Here is a 24,005-nt window from a genome sequence, read left to right on the forward strand (position 1 = left end):
ACCACCTCCAGCAGGAAGAATGAATGTGAAGGTGGACTAGCACCTGCCCCAAAACAAAGGTTTTCTAGAAACAGACCTCCACCTACCATTTTTGGACAGTATTATCCACACTTAGCCAAAACATAGCTAGAGAATACAGATTTGGGAAACAAATGCAGCTAACTAGTGTTGGCTGCTGTAATTCATGTATACACCTTTTTTTCCTGGAAGAATAAAAAATAAAGCTCAATTGTTTCTATCTAACGATGCCAAGATCATGACAGAACTGAGAGTACTATAAGGTCAACGTTTTGCTCCACAACTCAATGCTAAAAATATCAACATAGGCAAACAGAACACCAGAAAGTTGGGATGAAACATGAGGGGTGAAGAAGCAATATTCACATGTTTGATTTTAAGAAAGTTCAATGAAAATGCACATTAACAAATCCTCTCTTCCTTTAAGAAAATAAGTCAAGTTACTACATTCTGTTAAGAGCACAGTTAAAACAACATGAATTTCTTGCTTTGGAATCGAAGTACATGGATCTGTAGCATTGCTTTTTGTTGGAGATAAACTTAGATAAAGCTATGAAGAGTCTCTCGTGGAGGGTAAAATGGGCAGCCACAGCTTTGAAAGATCAGTCCTCTGTTCTGCTGTAGGAATACATATCATATTAATTTATACTCATGTGTGGGCATTAGTGTTCATATTTTTTATAAATTGAAAGGATGAAATTCAAAGAAATGGAGTGACCAAATGGTATGAGTGAGACCAGAATTCTCATAACAGTGTAACACAGGATGACCTCACTCTTAATGTGATAATGTTCTCATGCATCCTCACTTAGGGAAAAGGATACCTAACACCAATAAGTGTATTTTAGAGACTTTAACATATTTTATTATGCCTTTTAACTAGATCACACATTATCCTTTTGTTATTTAACACACTCATAATATTTAGAATGTAGAGATAAAAAAGTTCTAGAAATACTGAATTAACACTATTAGTCTCTTCACACAAAAAAAACAAAGAGAGGATACTATATTATGTTGATAAGTTAAATAATCAGTACTAAAAGACAGACCAATACATTGAACTCTGTAATCAGAAACTTACAAAATTAAAATTTTCCCTTTCCTATTCTCTCTATCCATTATCATGAGTTCTTTGCAATCTATTCTCTGGCTGTTCCATTTATCATGTACATATTTTCATGAGAAAAATTTGCTGTCCCTAATTTCTTAGAACACATTTGTTTTCACATCCTTAAGATAGCCCATTTCTCCCAGCATAGTCACTGTTCTCTAATGTTGCTACTTCTCATACTCGGTAAAATTTCTCAGATGTTAAAGTCTTTGGAGACTTTTTTCAGTTTTAAAAAGTGTCAAGTGCTATGAATTTCTGTTCTTCTATAATAAATATCACTTAAAAATGGCAGTCAGTATCTGAAAAAAGCCTTTAAGTTGTCATTTGATATCTCTTAGCTGATTTACTGTATAATTAGGAATTCCTAAGTGCAATTCTTCAAAGAGAAACTGAAAACAGAGTTTATATATTTGTCAGTGAGTAATACATAGTATACCCAGCTCCCCTGTGGTTGAAAATTAGTCTGTTCTTCCCCAAAACATGCAATAGGCACCAGACAACAAATCATTTGTTGCATCAAATGTGATCTCTACATGATTCATTCCTTCAAGGAAGCCTGGTCTGACTGCTGTGTTTCATTTTTTAAAAAAAGAACCATTAAAAGGCCCATGCTGCCTGTAGGGATTCAATGCAATCCCTATTAACATACCAATGCAATATTTCACAGATTTAGAACAAACATTTCAAAAATTTGCATGGAAACATAAATGCCCTGAACAGCCTTCGCAATGTAGAGAAAGAAGAACAAAGTAGGAGGGATCACCATACCTGATATCAAACTGTATTCCAAGATCACTGTAATCAAAACAGTCTGGTGCTGGCGTAAGAACAGAAACATAGATCAATGGAACAGAATATAAAGCCCAGAGCCCTGGCTGGTGTAGCTCAGTGGATTGAGCATGGGCCTGTGAATTAAGGGATCGTAGTTCAATTCCCAGTCAGGGCATATGCCTGGGTTGCAGGCCAGTTCCCAGCGGGAGACACATGACAGGCAACCATACATTGATATTTCTCTCCCTCTCTCCTTCCTTTCCCCTCTAAAGATAAATGAATAATTTTTTTAAAAAAGAATATAAATTCAAAAAATAAACCCATGTCTATCTGGTCAATTAATATTTGACAAAGGGGAAAGGAACATAAAATGGAGTAAGAATAGCTTCCTCAACAATTGGCCTCAACAATTGGTATTGGGAGAACTGGAATGACACATCCAAAAAATTGAAACTAGACCACCAACTTATACCATACATCAGAATAATGGATAAAAGATTTAAACATAAGCCATGACACCATAAAACACAAAGGAAAACATAAGCAATAAAATTTCAGACATTCCACACAGCAGTATTTTCACTGACATATTCACTAGGGCACAGGTGTCAAACACAAGGCCCTTGGGCTGAATCTGGCCCTCCACCTTGTTTTTAGCTGGTGACAGTACCCAGCTCCTTGCCCCTAGTTAAGGAGTAGTTACATTTATATAGTCCTAAAATTACATTCAGCCCTTTGAAGGCAACTGCAAGGCTGACGTGGCCTTCAGTGAAAATGAGTTTGACACTCCTGCTCTAGGGCAAGGGAAATAAAGGAAAGACTAAAAAAATGGGACTACATCAAATTAAAACGTTTCTGCACAGCTAAAGAAAACATCACCAAAATAAAAAGGGAACCAACTGCATGGGAAAATGTATTTGCCAACAATACATTGGACAAAGGTTTGATCTCGAAAATATATAAAAAACTCATACAACTCAAGGCCAAGCAAACAAACAGCCCAGTTAAAAATGTACAAAGGACCAGAACACACACTTCTTTAAGGAACACACACAGAGGGCCTGTAGACATATGAAAGGGTGCTCAACATCACCAGCCAACAGAGAGATGCAAATTAAAACCACAATGAGATACCACTTCACACTGGTCAGAATGGCCATCATAACCAAATCAACAAACAACAAGTGCTGGCAAGGTTGTGAAGAAAAGGGACCCCTAGTACACTGTTGGTGGGAATGCAGACTGGTGCAGCCACTGTGGAAAACAGTATGGAATTGCCTCAGAAAACTAAAGATGAAACTGGCTTTTGACCTAGTGATTCCACTATTGGGATTATACACTAAGAATCCTGAAACACCAATTCAAAAGAACCTATGCACCCCAATGTTCATAGCAGCATTATTTACAATAGGCGAGTGCTGAAAATAGCCTAAGTGTCCATCAGTAAGTGAGTGGATCAAAAAATCAGTGGTTCCAGAGGGGAAGGGGAATAGGGGAGAAAGAATGGAAAGGGTCTAGTCAAGGAACAGGTATAAATGATCCATGGACATGAACAATAGGGTGGGGATTGACTGTGGGAGCTGGGGTATGGACAGGTCGGGGGCAAGCAATGGAGGAAAATTGAACACTAAAAAATTGAACCACATACTGTTGGAATTATATAAAGAATTATGCAATTATTTAATTCTTTGTATAATTTCAATGNAACACCAATTCAAAAGAACCTATGCACCCCAATGTTCATAGCAGCATTATTTACAATAGGCGAGTGCTGAAAATAGCCTAAGTGTCCATCAGTAAGTGAGTGGATCAAAAAAACAGTGGTTCCAGAGGGGAAGGCAGAGGGAGGAGGGGAATAGGGGAGAAAGAATGGAAAGGGTCTAGTCAAGGAACAGGTATAAATGATCCATGGACATGAACAATAGGGTGGGGATTGACTGTGGGAGCTGGGGTATGGACAGGTCAGGGGCAAGCAATGGAGGAAAATTGAACACTAAAAAATTGAACCACATACTGTTGGAATTATATAAAGAATTGTGCAATTATTTAATTATTTGCATAATTTCAATGTATTATATAGAAATTATAGTAAGAAGACAAGCAACCCAATTAAAAAATGGGCAAAGGACTTGAACAGACACTTCGCCAAGGAGGACATACAGATGATCCAGAGACACATGAAAAGATGCTCAATATCACTAGCTCTCAGAGAGATGCAAATTAAAACCACAATGAGATACCACTTTACATCAGTCAGAATGGCTATCATAAACAAAGCAACAAACAACAAATGTTGGAGAGGTTGTGGGGAAAAGGGGATCCTAATTCACTAATGGTGGGATTGCAGACTGGTACAACCATTATGGAAAACAGTATGGAATTTTTCTCAGAAAACTAAAAATGAACATGCCTTTTGACCCAGCAATTCCACTGTTAGGAGTATATCTATATCCTAAGAACCCTGAAACACCAATCCAAAAGAATCTATGCACCCAAATGTTCATAGCAGCACAATTTACAATAGCCAAGAGTTGGAAGCAACCCAGGTGCCCATCGGTCAATGAATGGGTCCAAAAACTATGGTACATTTACACAATGGAATTCTATGCAGCAGAAAGAAAGAAGGAGCTCCTACCCTTTACAACAGCATGAATGGAACTGGAAAGCATTATGCTGAGTGAAATAAGCCAGGCGGTTGAAGAAAAATACCATATGATCTCATCTTTAACAGGAACCTAAACAACAAAACAAATGAGCAAGCAAAATATAACCAAAGACACTGAAATAGAGAACAGGCTGACAGGGACCAGAGCAGAGAGGGGAGAGAATTTCAGGAGTAAAGGGGAAGGATTCACAAGAACTAGCACAAAGGACGCATGGACAAAAACTAAGGGGGGTTAGAAATGGGAGGGAGGTGGGGAGCACTTAGGGGGAGTGACCTGGGATGGGAGTAAAAGACAGAAAACTATACTTGAACAAGAATTACATTAAAAGTGCTTAAAAATAAAAAAGTTAAAAAAAGAAAGACTCAAAAACTGCCAGAAATTTCTTTTCAACATTAAAAAGAAATTATAGTAAAATGCATATTTTATTCACATTACCTTAATTTTCTAATGAATTTGAGTAAAAAAATTAAGGCAGTTTTTTAATTCAGATTTTAAAAATGGTGTTCATTAACCCTAAGCCAAAAGCATTATTTTGTGGAGTCAGTTCTTTAATTATTACCCACAATTACAGACAAGCTCTAAGGAAGAAAGCTAATAAGCCCTTCTTATAGTTGCTCTTCCCAACCAACCATGTATAAAATATCTCAGATGCATCATCTTAAATATTGTTTCCTGTCACCATCTCCACTCATTGGTGGCTCTGGGACAGGTGCTCTAAGTAAAATAGTAAATAAATAATAAAATAATTCAAAGTAAACTTGATCCTTCTCACAAGACCTTACACCAGAGTATCTCTGGAAGTGATAGCTTCAAGGCGCCTACATTAACCCTTTATTAAAATATTAAGTTCCAGCCTCCAAACCAAAGCTATGTATAACAGAGCCACTTGCTTCAGGACTTTACTCCTCACGACTTCTTTGCAAAACATGTTTCTATCTGCCCCCATTCCTTTTATTGTTGTTTTTGGTTATTTTCTTCCCGACTCCCTTACAATTTCTCCCTGTGCTTCACAAAAACACATGAAGAGCTCAAAGTCTATAACTTATTTATTTATCTTATAATTTCAACAGAGACCATAAAATAAGATTAATTTCAAATCAATATATACACACACATATATACACATATGTATACATATACACATGTGTGCATCCTTATTGTGCGAATGTTTTTTTTAAATAGTCATTTGCTTGGATAGTTATATTATTGTCTTATGAAGTAAGAAAGTACTTGGAAAACTTGAAAATTGTCCTTATCCCCATGTAGGTATGTATGTATGTGTATATACACACATATATATACACACATATGTATATGTATATATAATGGAATTCCTAAAGTAAATTAAAATGTATATTATATATTTGCTAATGTTAATAACAACTACATATGTGTGCATGTGTACAGAAATTGTGATAATATAGTTAGGAATGTCTTAACTTTGGAATCATATCACTAAATGTAATCGCTATATTAAAACTGTAATACATATCACTTTTTATTTGGGAGGTTATATTTTTCATTGGGAAGTGGAATTTAACATGCAGAGTGCTTTTCTCCACTTTGGAGTTGTGAAAGAAAAGTACTGTGCAAGTTAAACAGGTGAAGACTTCTTTCAAGACTATAGCAGTAGGGGTCAAGATTATCACAGTAAGGGAAAGAGATCAAATTCAAGTTTGCTGAAACAAAACACGGGAGAGTTCCTAAGGGCTGGGATAAGTTACAAAAACTACTAAAGGACAGGAGGGAGGTTATTCAATGTGATTAGGCCTTCTGTGCTTCCTAATTAGTTTTTAGAGAAATCAGTCTCCTACTATCCCACAGAGTCTGGAAGATAGGAACCCTATCTTTCTTGATGATATTTCTGAAGGATGGCTCCTAGGTCATTGAGAAAGTTGTCCCCGAGTTTAAAACTGGCAAGAGACTGGAAAAGATTTACTTCTGAAAAAACAAGAGTAATAGTAACAATTGCAAACTTTTGAAAGTAAATTCTTTAAGAGAAGGACGATTAGGACCCCATGGTCAGAAATAAATCTGTCTAAAGTTCAGTAACACTGAGGAAAAAAAGTTAATACCCTCATGGTCAGGGTATTAGCATAGGAGGGAATACTATACAGATTTAGCCTTCTCTCAAGTTGACCTGGACATACAAGTTCATGTGTGGTGTTACTAAAGTATAGACATGATGAGGGTCTAAACAAAGCTAAAGTCAGATTAGTCTCTCACGCAATTTATATTCAGAAGCCACTGTTTTCCCCTTGCCCTTATCCTGTCCCTTTGAATTGTATGGATACAGAATATTCTGTAGCGTGCTTAGGCTCTAAAACACCACTTCAGAATCTACACAAATCTGAGAGAATGAAAAGATCCAACTCTCCCTATAAAATGCCTTCTAGTAGGATAATTTGTTTCCAAAGAAGTCATACCGTTGACAGTTTTACTATTGTCTTGTGGACTGAGAACTCTAGGGAATTTAGAGGGAAAATTCTGGACTCGTGAAGGGTTTGTTTTTCCACATTCTGAGAAAGAGTGTTAAGTTACCCTCTCATCAAAGCATTGGGCATTGAGGTGCTCAGGGCAGACACCTGTGGCTGGAAGCCGAGGTGATTCTTGGCTTCCTCAATGCCAGATGGGTTTGACCACCCTTTTTCCTAAAGTTCCTCAAATTCTTACTGATTGATAGTCACTATAAAATTGGCAGAAACCTAGCCTTTCAGTGTTTCTTATACTTTTCAAATTTGAGTTTTATTTCTTGGGGAAGAGAATGTTTTTCCTGCCTCCCACAACATAAAACATCTCACTTCATTAAAGAATATAATAAAGTATTAATCAATTCAATAGAGTTGTAGCATGTCAGTTTAAACTGTCTTAATTATCTGACATTTTTTTCTTTGATGTTTTTTATAATAACTCTATTGTATTAAGAACAATACAATAGGTAATAACTCTAATGTATTAATAACAGTTAATACATTAACTGATAGCTTTATTTTTCTGCCATTTAGGTACTTTGTAGAAAGTATGTATTAAAATCCTGTTACGCAGAATGGAATACAAGCTGAGCAGAAAGTTGAATTATTTTTCAGGTTACACACTTTTAGCTGCATATTATAAATAACTTTTTATTTTACTTTACTTTTCTTATTTGAACCTAACTGCAAATCAGGTCAATAATGAGTTTTTCTACATAGTGCATTTTATTCCAATAAATAGCTTTGAAATCTTTATTAATTTATAAAGTCATTCACACCTACACATAATATTATTTTCAAAAGCAGTATTTTCATTTCTTATTTAAAATAAATGTCTTAGTGATTTCCAACCAGGTCTGGCAGTTTTATATCCCTTCCTACTTGATTAGCAGCTCTCTAAGCACAAGGAAGAAGATAATAATTAAGACTAAAATATTAGTCTATGGGATTATCATATAAATCTTGAAAATATATATAAATAGATGTTGTGACATAAAAATTGAGTGAATGTCCCATATTGCAGGGTAAGAATTTAAAAATTTCAAATCTTCAGAATATCTTCATAGTTCTCCTTCCAGTTTTACATACTGCTGCCTAGTGTTAAAATGACAACAGTCCAATTTACTGTTCTCACCGTAAGACGAAGCTCCATATTTCTTCAACATGTATTTGTCCTTTTCCAATACACACCCACACATTTAAACACACAGTCATGCAATTTTAATGTCTTACAGTCCAGTGGAAGAAAAGTATCAATAAATGCAAGATAGACCTAATATATATGTTCCTCAATCGTTATTCTATAAGCCACATGGAGAAGAGGAAACCTGAGTAGTGACATATAAGAGAAACTCCCTTCCCACAGTGCCGTGAAAGAAGATCAAGTATTTGAGCTTGCAATGTCCTAAGAAATAAACCTATTTTATTATTAAAATGCGTGTTGTCAATTTTACTTTCATTTAAGATGTAGAAAGCAGTAAGAAAATATCACATGTATTCTACAAGTAACACTGGGAAAATATCCAAAAGCCATGAATTTTTTTCATTCCATCAGAGAGCCAAAGATTCAAGTCGATTAGGCTAACTGAATTCTCAACAGTGACAAGTTTCTCCAACAGCAAATGAAACCAAAAAACTGTTTTACATTTGGCAGACCATGAAAAAGATCTGGCCATATAAGCAGGTAAGAATTCTACTATAATGTCAATAAATTATTAAAGGCTAATATTGAACCAGCACATCAGTTCAGGAAGAAACCCCGAACCTCAGACACAGGGCAGTCCTGTCATTTGCAAATTCTTTATCACCAGCTCCCACCAGGTGTTCACGGGAGAGACTGCAAGGAAAATAGACTGGGAAGAATAGTTTGGTGGCACAGAATGTGAGAGGTTGTTGATTATTCCTAGAGACCAGAAAAAAAAAATACTACCTACATCTGGAAACACTTTTTTCATATGAAAGAGAGCCTTTAACTGCTGGAAGGACAAGACACACTATGGTTCTCAGGGGCCAAGCAAACAGCTATTGCTACTAGGAAGGAGGTAGAAGGGAACCCATTTGTCTATAGGCAACAGGTGAAAAACCTCTTAGACTTAGGAGATCTGCTACCCTTTGGGGAGGGGTGGAAAAATTTATCCCACTTAGGACTACCACAGACACAATGCAGAGTTCGGTTTCTAGAAAGACAGGAAAAAATGCTAAAAATAGTACATTTCAAAACCAACACTCAGTAAAAAGAGTTTGCTGGGATTTTTTGTCATTGCTGTTTTTTAATTTTACCCAGAGTTCTTCTTAGATCTTCTGTGTCCTTTCCCCTCCTGCTTTTCTTTTTTTCTTTTTTTTTAATATATATTTTATTGATTATACCATTACAGTTGTTCTATTCCCCCCCTTCTTTCCCCTCCACCCTGCACACTCCCTCCCCCACCCTTCTCCCCCCCTTAGTTTATAACCACGTGTCTCAAGTTCTTTAGGTTCTATATTTCCCTCACTATTCTCACCCCCCCATCTATTTTCTACCTACCATCTATGCTATTTTCTGTGCCTTCTCCCCCCTTCTCCTCCTCCCACTCCCCTGTTTCTAACCCTCCATGTGTTCTTCATTTCTATGGTTCCACTCCTGATCTAGCTGTCCTTTTGGTTTGCTTTTGTTTTAGGTGTGGTTGTTAATAACTGTGCGTTTGCTGTCCTTTCACTGTTCATATTTTTCATCATCTCTTTCTTATATAAGTCCCTTTAGCATTTCATATAATAAGGGCTTGGTGATGATGAACTCCTTGAACTTGACCTTATCTGAGAAGCACTTTATCTGCCCTTCCATTCTAAATGAAAGCTTTGCTGGATAAAGCAATCTTGGGTGTAGGTCTTTGGATTTCATGACTTGGAATACTTCTTTCCAGCCCCTTCTTGCCTGTAAGGTCTCTTTTGAGAAATCTGCTGACAGTCTGATGGGTACTCCTTTGTAGGTGACTGTCCCCTTATCCCTTGCTGCTTCTAGGATTCTCTCCTTCATTTTAGTCTTGGCTAATGTAATTATGATGTGCCTTGGTGTGTTCCTCCTTGGGTCCAACTTCTTTGGCACTTTAGGATGCTCACAGAATTGGTAGAGTACAGTCACAAATTAGAGAAACATATGAAGGCTAAACTAATTGAAATGAAGGGAGATATCCAGGAAACAAATAGTGATGGAAAGGAAACTGGGACTCAAATCAATGGAATGGACCAGAAGGAAGAACGAAACATCCAACCAGAAAGGAATGAAGAAATGAGAATTCAAAAAAATGAGGAGAGGCTTAGGAACCTCCAGGACATCTTTAAACGTTCCAACATCCGGATTATAGGGGTACCAGAAGAGGGAAGGAAACAGCCACGAGTGGAAAATGTATTTGAACAAATAATAAAAGAGAACTTCCCCAGTCTGGCAAAGGAAATAGACTTCCAGGAAATCCAGGAAGCTCAGAGAGTGCCCTCCTGCTTTTCTTCCTTCCTTCCTTCCTTCCTTCCTTCCTTCCTTCCTTCCTTCCTTCCTTCCTTCCTTCCTTCCTTTTTCTTTATTTTTGTCATTCTAGAACTCAAATTCCACAAATGCCATACTGTTTGATAGTGTTCCATAACTCTTGGATGTTCTAGTCTTCCATTTTTTTTTTACTCTTTTTCTCTTTGTGTTTATGTGTAGGCAATTTCTATTTAATTATCTTCAAGTTCAATTTTCATCTGCTGTGCATGCTGATGATTTATTCTTTATCTCTAATAGTGTTTTTCCTAGAATTTTATGTGACCCTAATTAATAATGCCCATTGTTCTCAAATATGCCTCATCCTTTCATGCACAACTGCCCAACTATTTCTGTAAACCACTTAAGGTATTGGTGATTGTTATCGCACAGTTCCTGTCTGATAACTCCAATGCCTTGTTATCTCTCAGTCTCATTGGGTATTTTTTAAATGCTATTTTAAAATGTCTTGCCTTTGGGGTTTTTAATATTTTTATATTGAATACCAGTTGCCATTTAAAGGAGCAAATTGAAAATAAAGCATATAAAATGCATATCTAAACATAGACATATACCTTCTTATTCCAGGACAAAGTGGATGAATTGATTCAGTCTAATCAATTTAGGTTTTGTTGTTTCTAGTCCTTTTGAATGCATGGAAGCCTTTATGGTCCTCCAGCACTGGATTGATGTCACAGGTCCCCATCTGAAACCCAGGTTACTCAAAACTAGAGTCTGAGGTGGGAATTTCTGAGTAGATAATTTATTGGACAGTTCTCTTGAAAAAGAGAATGCATAAAGCACGCTAATTTTGAAAAAAAAAGGTAAATAAAGTATGGTGCAAAAAATACTGGCCAAAGTATGATCCCAAATGAGAATCTGGAGATGCAAAAAAATGTCTTACCCAGAGACAAGGTGAGTAAGTACTTACATGATTAGCTAAAGGTCAGTAAGTGGGAAGAGGGCATGGCTTCTCAGGCATCTCCCATTGGGACAGTTTCCATCTTCTATGCTCAAGCATCTGGGGGATATGAAGTTGCAGCAGACTAGGAATAGATACATCAATTGAATGATAAGAATCTAGATTCGCCCTGGCTGGTGTGGCTCAGTGGATTGAGTGCCAGCCTGAAAACCAAAGGGTCGCTGGTTTGATTCCCAGTCAGGGCACATGCCTGGATTGTAGGCCAAGTCCCCATTTGGGGGCATGCAAAAGGCAACCACACATTGATATTTCTCTCCTTCTCTTTTCTCCTTCTTCCTCCATCTCCAAAAATAAATAAATAAAATGTATATTTTTTAAAGAATGTAGATTGGCCACCCAGAACATTTGATACACTCTGAACCAAATTCTATATTCTATTATTTCAGTTGAATAGCAAAAGCCAGTTTATACCTGGGGAATTAGTAATACTAAATCCAGGAACTAGCAGTAAAAGGGTAAGAATATTTTCACTAAGTGGCAAAGTGAAACATACATTAAGTAGCAACACAACACTTCTAAGTAGCAATTTCTTTTCCACACTAGCTTGAGAACAGATGTTCAAAATTTATTGGTTTTATTTTTGCCACGAATTTTATGCATATGTATTCTTACTGTATGCTTACAGCTGGCAAACCAAAATTGAGTAGACACATTGGGTAATTACAAGCACATTAAATAGTGAGATAAGATTAAGACCTGAGTCCTAATCTAGAAATGATTACTAATAAACTCTGTGACTTTAGGCAAATCACTTCTCCTAGCCATGGTTTATCTCTAAAGGGAAGATAAGAAAGACAACATATAATTTGAAGATTCAATTTGGCTCTGGGAGATTTTATTCAAGTTCAGAATATAGAGTATGCACCTTCTATATTGCTAATGCAAAATGAAATGCAGATGACTCCCCAAGCAAATTAACAGTGATTTGAAATCCACAATGAGAAATTCCAAAATTTGCTTAAGTAGTGGATTAATTTGCACCTGCCTTTAAGAAAACTTCACTGCAAGAGGAATACATATCCCTTAGAAAAAAGAAAGAAGACTGGTTAAAATTGGGTGAGGAATGGAGTGATTAAGAAGATCAGGTTAAATCCACATGTGATTATTTTTAAATGTCTTTACTTTTTCTGAGGATGCTAGTGTTTCATTTTTTAACTGACAAAAGAAGTGCAAATTTAGAGATTTATAAAAATCTTATATACAATTCAGAGAAGAAAAGATGCTTGGTTTCTTACTTAATTCTCTACTATTACAAACAAGGACATTAAAGTAAAAAAGGATTAAGGATGTCCGTGGCTGGTGTGGCTCAGTGGCTGAGTCCAGCCTGGGAATCAAAAGGTCAGGGGGTTTGATTCCCAGTCTAGGACACATGCTTGGGTCTGGGGCTAGGTCTCCAGTAGCGGGTGTGCAAGAGGCAACCATACATTGATGTTTCTCTCCCTCTCTTTCTTCTCCCTTGCCTTCTCTAAAATATAACTAAATAAAATGGTTTTTTAAAAAGTGTTAAGGATGGGATGGGTGAGGGCCTTGATCAGAATTGGAAGTGCTCTTTGGCACACTGCTGCTATTAAAGGTGTTTGTTATCTGTTTTCCCATAAAAATCAGTATGATTTTACTGTTAACCACCTTGGATTTCCTTAACAATAAAGAAGTTCATTCTGGATAACTTGCACTGTCATTTCGCTTGTTAATTTTTTACATTTCCCCCAAAGTCATGGGTGGGATCTACATAATTGCTTTGTTCTGTTTATCTATTGGTGATATATTTGGGGAAGGCCTTAGTAAAACCTTTGGTGAAAGATCAAGAGAAAACACCCCATTTTACAATAAATCCTTAGACTCGATGCAATATTGAGGGTATTTAACCACTGTTTTACTCTAAAGCAATAATGTTTATATCAGTAGCAAACAGCAGACATGCTAGGCATGGGACATACACGGGTTATGATCTTTCCCTATGGAAACCTGAGTATAAACATAAGAACAGACTTTCTCTTCGCCCTCTGGATCCCACTTCAATTCCGATTTTTGCTGTGATCCTTGTGTGCTTCAGACCTCTTCCTAGAAAAATTGTTTAACTTCCTTCATAACTATACCTAGTTTTAAGAATATGAGTTTCAGGCCCTGGCTGGTGTAGCGCAGTGGATTGAGCGCGGGCCTGTGAACCAGACAATCGCAGTTCAATCCCCAGTCAGGGCACATGCCTGGGTTGCAGGCCAGTTTCCAGCAGGAGCCAGTTCCCTGCAGGGGATGCACGAGAAGCAACCATACATTGATGTTTCCTTTCTCTCTCCTTCCTTTCCCCTCCAAAGATAAATAAATAAAATATTAAAAAAAGAATATGAGTTTCATGAGAGAAATTATTTTAAAACTTTATGGAATAACATCATAATCATAACATTTATATGTTCACTCATTCGGTCAACAGTGATTCTATAAATTCTTATTCTTTATTGGGCACTCCATAGTGTGTTCCATGTATCTGGGACATTATTATCACCTTCTCCATCGTTAAAATTTTCTTATATATTATTTCTGCCATGAATGCACCCTAAAATTGTCTGGAAAGACTAACTATGAAAGGCTCCTATTCGAGTATGAGGAGATCACGGCTATTTTTCCCTGTCCCTACCTCACTGACATATTTCTCTTAACTGCTGAAAGGTAAAATTGTTATATAAACAATATAAATACATGTCAGATTAGTGTTTTCTTATATAGGGTGAGGCAAAAGTAGGTTTACAGTTGTTTATATGGAAAATAACACAATAATTAATAAATAATACTACAAGAATAAACTGTTTTGTGTACTCACACTGTAAGCCAACTTTTGGCCCACCCTATATATTTATTTTCTATTCCCATTTTTCTGACTATTGACTACAGTCTTGAACTATCACTTCTTAGAGGAGGAAGCCAATGTTCAGAAAGTGTGATTTTCTAGAAGTTGCACAGTAAGTTAGTAGTAAAAGACACGACTGACCCAAGCTCCCTGTTTCTCAGCTCAGGCTTATTTCTTCTAACATCGGGGTTTAGTTTGGTCTACACTTAGAGAAGAATCCTTAATAAATTTCTATTCTCGATAGTTAAAATTTCTGTCTCATTTATTCTTTGGCAATTTTTTCTATTTATACTACTTTATGTTATTTGCTATTTTTAATTGAGAAAAATATTACCTTGATTATTCATTAAAGTAGACACACTAATAATGTTCAGTGACAGAGAGCAAAGCCAGGTAGAAGACTATTACACCTGATGAATACAGTTTTAAGTATTTTGAGTGAAATATATTTATATAATTGCAGCAGGTGTTACAGTTATATTTAAAACATTCATGCATTTCAGTCTGATATTAGATTGAGTATATGCATATGACAAAATGTATCCTGGTGACAGCTAGAAAAATATAACAAAAATATGAGTGATAAAATAATTATTACGTAAATCTAATACACTTAGCCTGTAAGCCCCTTGTTATTCTTTCATCATTTGTATTTTGTCATTGGCTTCATGACTCACATTTGTTGAAATGTGAAGAACACACAAGGTTCAAAAAGGCAACCACATGGAACCCAGATGATGGATAGGATCTGCGTCCTTTTATCGGGCTGACGTGGATGGATCGTGTAACAACTTCATGGATACGCAGTTGCATGGCATATGAAAAAGGATGATATCATGTTACAAATATCAAAGATAATTCTGAATATTTTGACCTTTGCACAGCCATAGAAAATAAAGTCAGTCCTGAATGTTCTCTTCATTCTAAAACTGAACATGTGATATCCAGTGTCTGTCATCTCATGCCTTCATTTTTATAAAAAAAAATCTTTGTGTGTAGAATCAGATGTACAGCCAATTATGTCATTCTTTCTTATTTAAAAATGCATGATTTTTCCTGAATAAAAATTATTACAAAAATATAAAAATTGAGAACTATTGAAGAATCGGTTTTAAGGTTCTTTATAAATGAACATTTTGGGTTAAAGTTACAATTACACATAGATATGCTCTCATTTTAAATAAAAATACTAATAATTCTTAAACATTTAGTACAAATCCATCATTTTTCAGCGGAGGAAACCAAGGTTGAGAGAGAATAACTAATTTTTTAGAAACTGGATGGTAAATTAGTAGGACAAGACTCGACTAACCCAGGTTCCTCGTTTCTGAACTCAGGCTTATTTCTCACATGCTTATTTCTCAAATATTTTGAACATTTTGTGGGGATTCATTATTAGAATTAAAGAATATAGAGATCATTCTTTTTCATAGGAATTATACTTTCAGTATTTGTTGATTAAAACTGTTACTGTATGCAATATCATTAATAGCATTATTCCATAATTATGAATTAAAACAGATATGGACTCAAAGAATATATCTTATAGTAAATAAAAGCATATGAACATAAAATACAATATAATCTTACAACATTATTTTTTTTGGTACTAAGGGCTAAAAACAAAGAATAGGAGAATGTAGGGGAAGGAATGGTTATAGAGTGTCGGGCCCAGCTGCACCAAGGAGAATAGCATTGCAGCAAAAGCACAGAAGCGTAAAACAGCGAAGTACAGTTGGGATTGGCCAAGTATAAAAGGTTAAGTTGGGAAGCCAAACCAGAGAGATCAAGCTGGTGAGACACCAGGATGAGAATTTGAAGGGCTTTCAATGCAGACATAATAATTTAGATTTTCACCTAAAGGCGAAGGGGAGAAACTGAAGAACTTTGGAGAGAGAGCATGTTTGGGGATGAGAAGCATTTCACTCATGGCAAAGAAGGGCAGATAGAAGGGAGATGGAACTAGACAAGCAAAGAATATGATGAAAAGACTATTAAAAAGTTTCAAACAAGATGTAGCCAAGCATATAAACTGCTAAAGTAGATACTAGATACTTAGAACTTGACAGACTGAACAGCTATTAAAGATTTGGATCATATATTGGTTTTTAAGGTAAGTGAAATAAAATCTAACAAATCAATTGCAAGTGAGATGAAATTTATTTGGCTATTATAAATACAGAATGTGGTTGTTCCTTAGACATCAATCAATTCCCAGGAAGAATATAGGATGATAAGAATTTAAAATATAGAATCTTTCAGGATGTTAACTCTTATATGATGCATAGCAAAAGAAGAATTCAATTTTCTTCCACTAAATAAAGAACACAGAAATCCAAAAAATGCTCATTGAATATCTATAGTAGAAATTTATTATTTTTTTCTTAAAGATTTTATTTATCTATCTTTAGAGATGAAGGGAAGGAGAGAAAGGGAGAAATATCAATGTATGGTTGCCTCTCGTGAGTCCTCTGCTGGGAACTGGCCTGCAATCCAGGCATGTGCCCTGACTGGGAATTGAACCTCGATCATGTGNTTAAAATATAGAATCTTTCAGGATGTTAACTCTTATATGATGCATAGCAAAAGAAGAATTCAATTTTCTTCCACTAAATAAAGAACACAGAAATCCAAAAAATGCTCATTGAATATCTATAGTAGAAATTTATTATTTTTTTCTTAAAGATTTTATTTATTTATCTTTAGAGATGAAGGGAAGGAGAGAAAGGGAGAAATATCAATGTATGGTTGCCTCTCGTGAGTCCCCTGCTGGGAACTGGCCTGCAATCTAGGCATGTGCCCTGACTGGGAATTGAAACTCGATCATGTGGTTTGCAGGCCTGCTCTCCATCCACTGAGCTACACCAGCCCAGGCTATAGTAGAAATTTAGCAAGAATATTTTTAGTAAGCTGATGAGGTCAAAATTCATGCTAAAACTAACAAATGACTAGGAAGTACTTACAACATAGACTTTGCACTTACAAGGTTTTTGAGAAATATGTGATAATATTACGTGGAATTTAATATTAAAATTGGGTATTTTGTGGTTGTAAGAAAATTGAATATATTTGTATTCAGAAAGAAATAACAAATGTAGAGAAAGATATTTAATAAAATAAGAATAAAATTAAAATAAGTTTTTATTTTAAATAAAAATCAAAAATAAAGTATATAATTATTTCTTTGATATAATTCCAAATATCATGTTCTCTGATTTGAATAGATGATAGGGTGATTGAAGAGATAAAGTCAAAGGTAAATATGTCTAATATAAAAGTGTTCATAACTGAAATCAGAAAAAAAGTTACATGAAAGAGAGTAAGGCAAGTGCAATGTTTTTAAAGGAACAAAAAGACTGAGGAATAAATGTCTGAAGGAAAGTGATAAAGAAGTAAATATATGTAATAACACAATAACAATGATGATGTGAGATAATAAGACTAATTTTTTGCATTGTTTCCACCCAAGCTTGCTGGGATCCTGAGGATGCCCACATATAAGTGGGCAAATAAATGTTTCCAATAACATACTTAATTGGATAGTCTTAGGCTTAAGCCAATTAAATATCATTTGTAATATTTTAGGAATGGAAACATTAGTCATCCACAAATTAAGTCATTTCAAATTAAGAAGCCCAAAGTTAAATGTGAAACACCTGGCACCACCTTAATTAAATATCCTTATTAGGATTTCATTTTCATACAGATCATTAATTGCTGATTCAATCAATCAACTACCAAGAATTTTTTTCAAGTATCAAATGCATACTTAACCTGGATCTTGAAGGCACTGTTCAGAATGGACCTACTGGTAAAGGGATCCGAGGGCAAGGTAAGGTGAGTGAAGGCATCACCATACAGGCCTACAGTGAAATGGCAAACCATTTATGTCATAGACACGGGTGATAGCCAAGCACATGGTACATTTTGGAGGAGTTAAAAATAAAACTGATTAGGTAAGAGCAGAATACACATGGGAGGTTTTGAAAGTCAGTAACAGAAGATTACATTTAAATCAGTTGAGATGGGGAAACCACTAAAATGGTTTGAAATACAGGGCTGGTCAATGTAGTAATGCTAGGGAATCTCCTCAATTTTAAGGTAGAGGAAAGTTTAAAAGTAATCAGCTTGAATATATAGGAAGATTAAACTATTGGAATGAATTGGATAGAGGTGAAATTGCAAAGAGAGCAAACAGCTGTGAGGAAAATACTATAAAAGAAACAGTTCTCCCTTTCCCTGTTTTTATCCTTTGGTAACAGAATCACACCAAAACAATACGATATATAGAATTTCAACATATTATTACCATATACTTCTAGTTGGATTTTAGGGTTTTATAATAAAACTAGGGGGGAAAAAGGCCATGAATGCTGTGGTGCCTTTAGTTTCAATGGGCTAAAATACCAGATTTATCTCAGGGGAAGTTATATGAAGCACTTATTTTAAAATATTTTCTAGGGTATTCAATCGAATCAGAGCTGTAATCTGTGATGAGACCAAATTATGTTCTCGACTTCGCTAAATTCAGGCACACAGTCGTATCAACGCCATGCCGCACTGTCAGATCCGACTTCAGGAACACCTTGTGCCCGACAGAGGCAGACACTGTCCCACCGCGAGTCTCGCATGACGTGAATACGGAAAAAACTGCTATGTCTAAACTCACTATTCATCTCTCCTTCTCAAAAAGCATCCAAAAGAACCTGTAAACCTGAATTAATAATTTTCCTATCAAAAATGTAATTTTCATTGAAAAGTCCATAAGAGGCGAACTATTCAAGTTTTTCTCAAGTTAAATGTACTTTAAAATTAAAGAGGCAAATATTAGAGAACCTGACACATAAGGCAAATTTAAAGACTATCTTGTAGAAATAGTGCCTGAAGGCAATATTTAACTAAAATTGTCAAAAGGCCAGGATGATTCTCATGACAGATGGAAAGACTGGGCTGATAGAGAAAAGATTTGGTTCTGAAACCTGGATTTACCGCCATATGACCGACTTTCAATTAAATTCACTAGGTTCTGCTTTCCTTGTCAGTGAAATGGTGATAACAGTGAAACAATATTAATATATTAATACTGACAATAATAATGGGCTGACATTTTGATCTGTCTGACATTTGAGGACTTAACATTAGCTAGGTTTAAAATTAAGTTTTTAAATACAGTATTTTCCTTAATCCTTATAAAACTTAAAAAGCAAATATTCCAATTTTCACGTGGAGGGAATGTACATTTCAGATGGGGAAAGAGAACCCAGTAAATTATGCTTTTCTAAGTTATATTAGAAAAAATATATGTAACATCAAAAGTTCTGTGAAGCATTGTGCTTTGTTTTCTCCATCTACCTCAGAGTGACAACATAAATATTACACTGAAATATTAAGAAATTCTTTGTATATTATGAAACATATTACAGATTTAACAGACACTTCCATAAAATTATTATGTTTTACTGTACTGTAAATATCTTAAGGGGAACGTTGAACCTAATGCATTTTTCTATTATCTCAGTACTTTTCATTAAAGGTCCTGACTAAATATTTGTTAAGTGAATGAAAGGAAAGAACAGTAGCACACTAAGGGGAACTAGCTTGCTGAAGAAAGTAAGGAAAGGAATGAAAACTTTGAGGTTGTACCACATGAAATTGCCCTTTTTTGGGGGGGAAAATGGTTGATTTTATGCAACTTCATATGGTTCCAGCTAATGCAAATAACACAGCAACATCTCACTCAACTTTTTAAAAATCTTAAGTTAAATTATTTTGTTTGACAAATTCATTGTCTTCAGTTGTTAATGCTGTGGAAATTTTCTTTCTCTGTGCAATACCCCAAAACACATGAGGTAAAATTATTTCTTATTTCTCATAATTTTGTCTCAGATTCAAAACTTCCATATTTCTTTTAAAATTCTAACTGTAAACTAAACACTCAAATACACAAGTTCCTAATATGCATTTTGTAATCTCAGTTAACAGTTAACTGATGATATTTTTACCATTTTCTGCCTCTGCATGGCATGGGTCTCCTTTTCTATTACCTCCAACAGCAACTTTCTTGTTGCCCTTCCTGCCTCCACTGACAACCTTTTTGCCACCCTACCACCTCGATCTCTGCCTAATGCCAAAGTCAATGCCATATGTTTTAGGTTTCTGTAATGGCAGTACCCTACTTTTGATTTAGAGTGTTCTCATCATCTATTTTGATATAATAAGTCACCCCAAATCTGCTCAGAGCAACAAAAATTATTTTCATAATTCTGCAGATGTCCTGGTGGGTTTCCCTGATGAATTCTCCTAGAGTCCCTCTTGTGGCCTCGATTTTTCTCCACATGGTCTTTCATTCTCCGAGAGTTTAGACAGAGCTTGTTTATAGCATGGTGGGCTCATGATTCCAAGAGGGACACAATGGAAGCTGCAAGACCTCTTTAATTATATATAGCCTCTAAGTTCCACAGCTCAACTTTCTCTGCATTGTACTTTCTTTTAAAAAAAATTAGATTTTTATTTATTTATCTCTAGAGGGGGAGGAGAGAGGGAGAGAAACATCAGTGTATGGTGGCCTTTCATGCGTCCCCTGCTGGGAGTTGGCCTGCAGGGAACCAACCTGCAACCCAGGTATGTGCCCTGACTGGGAATCGAACCACAATCCTCTGGTTTGCAGGATCGTGCTCAATCCACTGAGCTACGCCAGCCAGGTGCATTGTACTTTCTAAAGCAAGCTAACAGCCAGCCCACATTCAAGGTTAGGGAAATAGACTCCACTCACCAATGGGATAAGAATGAGAGTAACATCGTACACATTGCTGAAGTGTTTGCAAAATCACATGCATTGTTGGAGCTATCTTTGCAAACAGCCAACTGGGAATGTCAACTCAAATACAATCTCTTATTAAAAACAAAATTCAGCTGAGTAAATTTGAAGAGCCAGTTGGCATTATTAAGCAATTCATGAGTCTGGAAGCATCTCCTCTAGCAACTAGAAGGGTACTCTGGCCCTGGCTGGTGTAGCTCAGTGGATTGAGCGCGGGCCTGCGAACCACACGATCAAGGTTCGATTCCCAGTCAGGGCACATGCCTGGGTTGCAGGCCAGTTCCCAGCAGGGGACTCACGAGAGGCAACTATACATTGATATTTCTCTCCCTCTCTCCTTCCCTTCCCCTCTAAAGATAAATAAAAAAAATAAATAAAAGTAAATTTTTAAAAAAAAGGGTACTCTGAAGGGTTGTACAAAATGGAAGATTTCTATAGGAAGAAGTGTGAGAAAGAGAGGTACTAACAAAAGTAAAAAAAAAAGATTAGTTTTAGACCAGGGTATCTTTTTTTGAGGGGAAGGGAAATGGCAAGGTTTTGTGTCATGCAGATTACCCCCTCTTCTTATGAGGGATGGAGAGGGCCGATGTGAAGGATTGACTCATTGCTGTTGACCAGAAAAATTCAGAGTGGTTGATATAGATTATATTTCTGGAAGAGGAAGAAACAGCAATTATGTCAGGTATTAAATCTAGGTTTTAGCACAAGTGATGCCATTTTGGACCTCTGGGTTTCTCTTGAACACTTCAACAGTTTCTCCAATCTATTTGTTATATTTCTAGAGTGAATTCAGAGACTAGACATTTATTGGAATTAATGATGTTATTTGCAATAGTTTCCAAACACCATTTGCTACACTTTTATACAAACTTTACATTTTAGTAAACAACAGCAATTTTTAAGTAACATAAAATGTAAATATCTGGTTTTAATTCCTATTGTCATTTAAATTTTCCAAAACTTTTCTATATTTTGGTAAATGTATTCTACTAACACAGATTTGTAAATAATAATTTATTGAGATAAGAGCCTCTTTTCTGCTGCATATATATGAGGTAAATATATGAAGCTAGCAATAAAGATAGACATTTTTCCATCTAAATAGTAAATACTTTTAATAAAAATATGCAAGTTCTCTGTGTTGCAGCACATGACTCGATTTTTGGTGATTGATATACATATATAACACAATAATTTATGCAATAAATTATTTATATAATAGTTTATATAAAAATTTTGTTATATAATAACATATGCATTTAGTTAACATATATGCATATGTATATACATACACACATATACATTTGGTAGGACTTTATCAAAATAATGAATTAAATAACATATCATTAGTGAGATCAGAAGCAATTATAGAGCCTGCACTGCATTAATATATCTGCCTGCATTTTTAATGTATACTTAGTGACAATATTATAATGGTAAATGCATTTAGAAAATATGTTATCACTGCTTTACAAAGAAATGATTTTGTGATGTTCACTTGCTAACAAAGATGTTATGGTTACAAGCTTTATGTTCTGAATAAGCTCTTTTCTCCATCTCCAAACATTTTAATGTAGCTTAGACCATTATTATTTCTCTGTCTGCCTTCTCACTGACATTCAAAAGAGGCTTATTTTCCTCAAATCCATCTATACTGCAAAGTACTAAATGATTTATTCCAGTAGATTTCATAGGGGATACTGACCCAGAGATAATTTTGAATATTTGTAGGGACATTTATGTCTTCTGATACAGATCTGCCTGAGAATTTACATATAGCAAAACATATCTTAATACACATTAGTTTTTATACTCATTTTCAAGTTCCAATTATATATTCCATTGACATTTTATTTTCAGTTTTCAAAGAATATAAATAAATACAATAAAAATTAGCAAAATTAGGTATAAAATTTGGTGAGTTTTCCAAATGTATAGTCATGTAACCACTGACCAAATTATGAATGAACATAGGTGTCACCTCAAAATTTTCCTCCTGTACTTTTCTTATCAATCTCCTCCTACCAGCCCTGTCCTTGGCCACTGCTGATCTGCTGTCTCCCGGTTCAGTTTTAGCAATTGTTTGGCGTTTGGTGACCCATGGTTTGTTTTGGATGGAAAAAGTACAGTGTGTGTAGAGTCAAGTAGTGAGAAACAAGATCACGTCAAGAAGAATTTTATGTGACAAGCTCAAAGTTTCTTTTTCAAGCTTGAAGGCAATGAGGATCTATCAGTGGATCTTTAATTAGCACAATTCTTCTTCTTCTTTTTTTTTTTTTTACCATTCAGACTGCATGCTCTCCCTCTTATCTTTCAAAGGAAGAGAAGAACGATCAGCAATGGCTATTGGCAGTTGGAAAAGCAACACCAAAAGCCTGCTTCACGCTCAGGAGAGAACACTGTGTCTCCTCCTCGTGGTTTCGGGTGCTCTACACGTTCAGAGAAACCTGTCTAGTAACGAACCATAGAAATGATCCCTGAAAGTATAGTCTTTAATAAGCAAGATTCTTGACACAATTTGTATTTTCAAATCTTTAGGAGGCAGCAGAGAAAATTTACCGAAGAAATATGAAGCTGGAAGGAGACCTGTCAGAAGGCTGCTGCTATTGTTCAGATGTGGCGTGATGAGACCCAGACTAAGTCAGTAATAGAACAGAAGGAGTAGTGGGCACAGTGCTGGGAGAGATTTTCCAGGCTGTTCTAAATCTCTCTAAAGATTGGAGGATAACTGGATGTCAATGGTGGAAATAGGTGCATTAATAAAAGGTGATGTCCAGAGTTTTAACTTTAAAAACTGGATAGATAGTAGAGCTTTTAGCCATCCCCTACCC

At 35.7% G+C, this 24,005-nt stretch overlaps 1 non-coding gene across 1 annotated transcript; it reads right to left on the reverse strand.

The window, feature by feature from the left end:
* Positions 1-23,454: 23,454 nt before the first annotated feature.
* On the reverse strand, positions 23,455-23,667 carry LOC118998526 (small nucleolar RNA U3). The gene has a single exon (XR_005068880.1). It is a non-coding gene; the product is annotated as a small nucleolar RNA U3 (small nucleolar RNA).
* Between the last annotated feature and the right edge of the window lie 338 nt (positions 23,668-24,005).

This window comes from Sturnira hondurensis, unplaced genomic scaffold (genome assembly GCF_014824575.4).
Source record: "Sturnira hondurensis isolate 20B ecotype Veracruz unplaced genomic scaffold, ASM1482457v3 Scaffold0014302, whole genome shotgun sequence".
Lineage (NCBI taxonomy): Eukaryota > Metazoa > Chordata > Mammalia > Chiroptera > Phyllostomidae > Sturnira > Sturnira hondurensis.